Source organism: Marmota flaviventris, chromosome 8, assembly GCF_047511675.1.
Source record: "Marmota flaviventris isolate mMarFla1 chromosome 8, mMarFla1.hap1, whole genome shotgun sequence".
Lineage (NCBI taxonomy): Eukaryota > Metazoa > Chordata > Mammalia > Rodentia > Sciuridae > Marmota > Marmota flaviventris.
Genome location: NC_092505.1, coordinates 43,714,379 through 43,720,619, shown reverse-complemented (window position 1 = coordinate 43,720,619; position 6,241 = coordinate 43,714,379).

The window sequence follows — 6,241 nt, the reverse complement described above, 5'->3', positions numbered from 1 at the left end:
ACTGTGACCCTGGGCCTGTCCTGGACCCTCACACCCATGCACGAATGAGCGACTAGCACCATCACGCAGGAAAGCCATGCTTCGTGCCTCTGAACCGACAGCACTCTTGCCACACCCGCCTTCCCATTCTGTGCTATGAGCCTGGAGAGAATGAGATGTGATCACATCATACTGTACTCAAAGCTGGTAGGAGGCCCAGTATTGAGCAAAAGCCTTACACACAGGTGCCCTAAGGGTAAAGAGAACACACTGGGCTCCATCTGTGAAGCTCACAGCAGTTTCTGAGATTTGAAGGTGAGTTTAGATGAAACTCGGTTGAGGGCATTTTGGCAATAGGAAGAGCCAAGCTTAGAGGTGTGAGCAGACAGGAGTATTAAGTGTGGACCTGGAATACAGATTACACTCAAGAGTTCAAGGGACAATCCAAGAGCTGTGCAAGGGCCAAATCACAAAAGGTATTTCATGACAGAATGTGGAGCTTAGCCTCTGTTCCTAGGGATCAGATCCCCATGAAGGATTTTAAAGAAGATGGCAATGATGGTGGGACTGCAAATTGGTGTAACCACTCTGGAAAGCAGTATGGAGATTCCTCAGAAAACTTGGAATGGAATCACCATTTGACCCAGTTATCCCACTTTTTGTCATATACCCAAAGGACTTAAAATGAGCATACTACAATGACATGGCCACATCAATGTTATAGCAGCTCAATTCACAATAGCTAAGCTGTGGAACCAACCTAGGTGCCCTTCAACAGATGCACGAATAAAGAAAATATGGCATATATGTGTGTGTGTGTGTGTGTGTGTGTGCGTGTGTAATGGAATATTAATCAGCCATAAAAAAGAATAACTTTATGACATTTGCTGGTAAATGGATAGTGAAATAAGCCAGTCCCCAAAAAAACAAAGGCTGAATGTTCTCTCTGATACGTGGATGCTGACTCACAGTAGGGGGATGAAAATGGAGGTTCACCAAAATTGGACAGTGGAGAATGAGGGGGAAGGAAAGAGGGTGGGAATGGGAAAGACAGTAGAATGAATTGGACATAACTTTTCTATGTTCATATATGAATACACAGCCAGTATAACTCCACATCCTGTACAGCTACAAGAATAAAAAATTATATATATTATACATCACAATACATTCTATTGTCATGTATAACTAAAAAGGACAAGTAAATATACTGTAAATAGGAAAAAAAAGATGAATCACAGATTGGAGGGGGGAAATCTTTGCAAAGCATATATTTGATAAAGAACTTATTCAGAAAAAAAGAAAGAAGACAGCAATGAGACGGGGTGTGGGCAGTAGTGGAAATGATGGGCTAGAAAACACTGAAGAGCATGGCCCAGGGAATGTCTGGGGTGTCTCTTGGAAAAAATGGCTTCTGATGCAGATTCCTAGGCCTCCTGCAGAGCTTCTGACCCAGTGGGTCTGGACAAGGGCCCAGGGTCTGGATATAGGCCGTCATCACTCAGGAAGAGCTTTGGGTACTTCTTCTACAGATGGCTCTTGGAGAATCACTGATAAGAGTGAGAGGAGGAGAGTCCGGGACAGAAGGCAGCAGGTCAGGCCCGGAGAGTGAAAGGGACAAAAAGAAACTGTCAGTGGTGTCAGAAGGAAAGAGACAAGCGTTTCCCCTCAAACTGAAGAAAGATTGTTCTAAGAAAGGAGAAAAGAGTTCACAGAAACCCATCAGGAAAGTTAAATTAGCTATGAACAGAAAATGGGTTGATTGGATTTGGGTAACCACAGGGTCCTTAATGTTGTCTGGGACAAAACATCAGACAAGAGTGAGCAGGAACCACCCAGAGAAGAGAAATATCAACATTTAGGAGAGGCTCCTCTCTCTAGAAGCTTGGCTGCTTAGAAAATGAGAAGGACGGAGCCTGATGGGGAGGGAGATGCTGTGCTGGAGAAGGATTTTGTTTTTCAGACAGGATAGTTGGTCATCTTCCTGTGCCATGGAGGATGAGCAGGCCGAGTGACACGCAGCAGATGCAGGACGGAGGGTGCAGGGCTGGAGAAGGGAGGCGCCTACATTACACTGTGGAGTTACACTGGCTGTGTATTCATATATGAGCATAGGAACCTCGGTCCAGAGCCCCAAGGGAGGAGGGGCAGGTGGCCAGGACAGGGCAAGTGAAGTGGAAGTACATTTGCAAGTTGAGTAAAAGTGGAGAAAACAGATGTCCAGATGACAAAAGCTCTCTGGGTAAAATCTGAGTTGATATGATTATGGCATTTGCTGGTAAATGGATGGAAATTGAGAATAACATGCTAGGTGAAATTAGCCAAATGCAAAAGCTCAAAGGTCAAATGTTTTCAGGATAACATAAAGAACCAAACAAATATAACTTAATAAACAAGCAGAAGGTAGTCTAGTAGAGCAGAGGAAGGAGAACGGGAGAGGGGCCTTGGGTATAGGAGGGAAAAGGGGATCATGAACTGAATGAAATCGATTTCAATATATGTGTGAGCTTGTTGGGATGAGCCCAACGACTATTTGTAACTATAAAGCTCTAATTTTTTTTTAAAGAATTTTAAAAGAAAAAAAAATAAAAGCAAAGTGAAATTCTATTGGCAACAACAACAACAATAAATTTGGTACGTGTAAATACAGGAAGGCAATTGAAACTAACAGTAGTTTACAATTAAAAGAATGAAGGAATGGTGTTTGCCCTTTGACTTAAAAGCGTATGAGGCTTGTAAACGCTAAGAATTCGAGGTTCTTGATGTGGGTTCTCAGTGGCAGATTCTAGCCCACCCTGTTTCTCCCTCCCTTTTTGAAGAGATGAAGGCAAAGCAATGACAAGGGTGTCACTGTGGAAACAACTCATCCTATACTCTGCTTTGTAGATTTTCGTAAAAGACACTTATTTGCTAGCCTTGGTATTTTAGTCACAATTGGAAACTAATTTTTTGTCATGTATCTCAGAACTGGTTCCACTAAAAGATGTCATCATGAATAAGGCTCATACACATCCCTGATTTTGTAAGAATGGAGATCTAAGACACCCCCCACACACACACCCCTCACCCCCACCCCACCCCCGCCAACCCCTGGGTCACACTGGGAGATTCTGATTGCCTAGGTCTGGGGTGGGACTCCGTGAATCATCCTGGTGATCATTTAGGTTTGGGACACTCAGCTGAGAGACAGGTGAACTAGATTTCAGGCAGCTGGTTTTCAGCCTAAACTATTACGAACACAGAGGCCTCCGTGCTTCACCAGCATTCAGAACCATCAGACAGGGCCTTCAGAAAACATAACAAACTTACATGCTTGAAACCATGGCTAATGATGGTTTATTAGGGGCATTTGTTGATATGGTATGTAAAAAAGTAGAGAACCACATGCTGCAGTCTCAGCTGCCTGGGAGACTGAGGCACTCTGAGCCTCAGAGTTCAAGGACAGCCTGCACCACATAGTGAGAATGCATCTCAAAAAACAAAACAAAAGATAAGTTACTTAGATTTATAATACTCTTTTTCTTAAAAAAAATAGTTTTCAAAATAAGTCTGATTGGCATAATCTATACCTAACCTATTCTTTTTTTTTTTAAGTGTAACCAGTCATTTGCAAATGACATCTATATATAAAGATGTGAAGAGAGACTAGTAAAGTAGTAAAGGAACTTTGGAACTAACTCATTGGACCCAGAGCACATAGTGCAAATGAACAAGTCATTTATCATCTTTACCCTTTAGGTTTATTTTTTTTTTTAGTTGTCATATGTCTTTGATATACAATTTACATACCATTAAGTTTTTCTACTCTAAATGTACAGTTTGAGGGTTGTTAGTAAATGGATACAGTCATGCAAATATCACCACATTTTCAGACACTTACATTGCCCCCACCTACTAAGCTCCCCCCACCTCCTGTTTACAGTCTTCCAATCCCAGCAAACCTCTGAGCTGCTTTTTTGTCTCTATTGTTTTGCTTTACTAGAAATTTCATATAAATGGAACCATAAAATATTTAGTCTTTTGTTTTTGGCTTCTTTTGCTTTAATGTCTGTGAGAATCGTCCCCATTGTTACATGTATACATAATTCATTCCTTATTTTTAGCTCTTAGACTTGAGTCTGCAATGCATTTTTAATCAATTTTTTGTGCATCATATGAAGTGTCTAAGTTTATGTATTTATGTATATATGCATTTATTTTCACATATGGAGATCCAGTTGTCCCACAACCATTCAAAAAAGACTGTCATTCCCTATTGTATTGCTCTGGCACCTTGGTTGGAAATCATCCCACCATAAATGTGTGGACTTATTTTTGGACTCTCTCTTCTGTTCCACTGATCTACATGTCTGTCCCTATAGGAAGGGTAAGTCTTGGTTTATAAAACCATTGTTTCAGTTACATATATTAAGTTGTTCTATAAATTGTATCTCTTATTAAGGACTGTGGTAACAATATTTTTTAAAAATATTTTTTTAGTTGACAATGGTCCTTTATTTTATTTATTTCTTATTTATATGCAGTGCTGAGGATCGAACCCAGAGCCTCACACATGCCAGGCAACTGCTCTACCACTGAGCCACAACCCAACATTTATCTAGGCAGTGCTGGATAATATTCATAATGAAACATAAAAAAAAAAGAGTCCAAGAATAAATGAATAGACTATTGGGACCCACAAAGATCATGGAACTGAGTACAGACTCAGGCTTTGCACAGGGGAAAACTGAGGTCCACGGGGAAGAAGCAGAGGAAGTCCAGGTACCCTTTCTCCTGGAAGCCCCATCTTCCCATTGCGCCACACTGCCTCCCTGCCCTTCAGCAACCCTCTGAGCTGTTTCACCTCATGGAGGTCCTGCAGCAGAACTGGCAGATCCCCCGTGGCACAAGACTAGGCAGTAGCCCACCAGTGCTCCTGTCCTGTTCTGTACCTCCCACCTCTGAACCTCACTGAAAGTCACCCTGGATACTGCAGCGCCTTGGTAGATCCAGACCCAGACAACTGCACCCTTTGCTCCTACCCCCTCCTTCTACAGGGTGGAGGAGATGACATTCCTTCAGGGACTCTTTTAAGAATGGAAAAAACACTTAGCAGAGCCATGGACGTCAAATGGCTCTTTCACAATGGTGGCATTTTACTGAGAATTATGTAAATAGCCCAGAAACATACAAATTGAATTTCCCCCAACTTGCCCAGCAGTGCAATAAGTCAGGGTTATGAAGACAGGCTCCCACTCAGCCTTGGCACCCAAAATACTTAAGAAAGTTATTGTCTTCCCATCCCCAGAGCCTTCTTACTCTGGAGCACTCTGATTCCTCTCAAGTTCCAAGGGCTCCTGCCCTCAGCAGAGCAGTGACTGGCTTGGCTCTATCCATGACAGGCTGGCCTTGCACATGACAGGAGAAGTCAATGCCTACACCCTGTCAAGCAGCGCAGCATGTGTTTCCTCATTAGTTCATTCACTCATCCATATACTTGAGCACTGCATGAGAGCAGGAATACAGTAGCAAACACAGAAACTCAGTTCTACTTTCAAGTCCAGAGAAAGAACTTTTTAGCACTCCAAGTCAGCAAAGTTTTTGGATGGGGTGAGTTCCCAGCAGGTGTACAGCAGAGATTGATTGAAACTCAGCATCAGATGAAGAATTGGGTGGTTGACCTTCAAGATCCCTCCCAAGGCAAGGTTTAGGGGGGCAGTTATCCCTGCACCTCTGCCCCTGCTCCCTTCCCACCTCCTCTCACCAGTATAGATGTCTTTGGTGTCACCTGCAGGAGCTGGGAGTCAGAGGCTTTGTGGTCCCTGGAGAAGCAATGACAGGTCCTGGAGAAGCAGATGCCACCTTTCTTGCCTGACAAAACCCTCCTCACTATCGATTCTCTTTATTTTCTGGCTTCTCTGTTTCCTCAAAGGAGATCTGGAAACTTTTCTCCTGAGTGAGGATGAACCGGAAGAATAAAACCAAACCACTCACACAAATGCAGAAGTTCTAGGTCAGATGTCTTCATTGGGGAAACTTGCGCAAAGCCACACAGGAGTTATCTGCATTTTTTTTTCTTGTAGCTGAATGCAAATCTACAACTTCCTCAAAATAAAAAATTCAAATGCCCACAAATTCTTAATAGTTATACCATGATACAAAATATCATTGCAGGAAGACAAGGGAGGGGATGTAAGGGAACTCTCTATTATTTTTGCAGGTTTTCCATTAATCCAAAATTACTTCAACATAAAAAGTTTAAAAACTTTTTTTAAAAAAATGC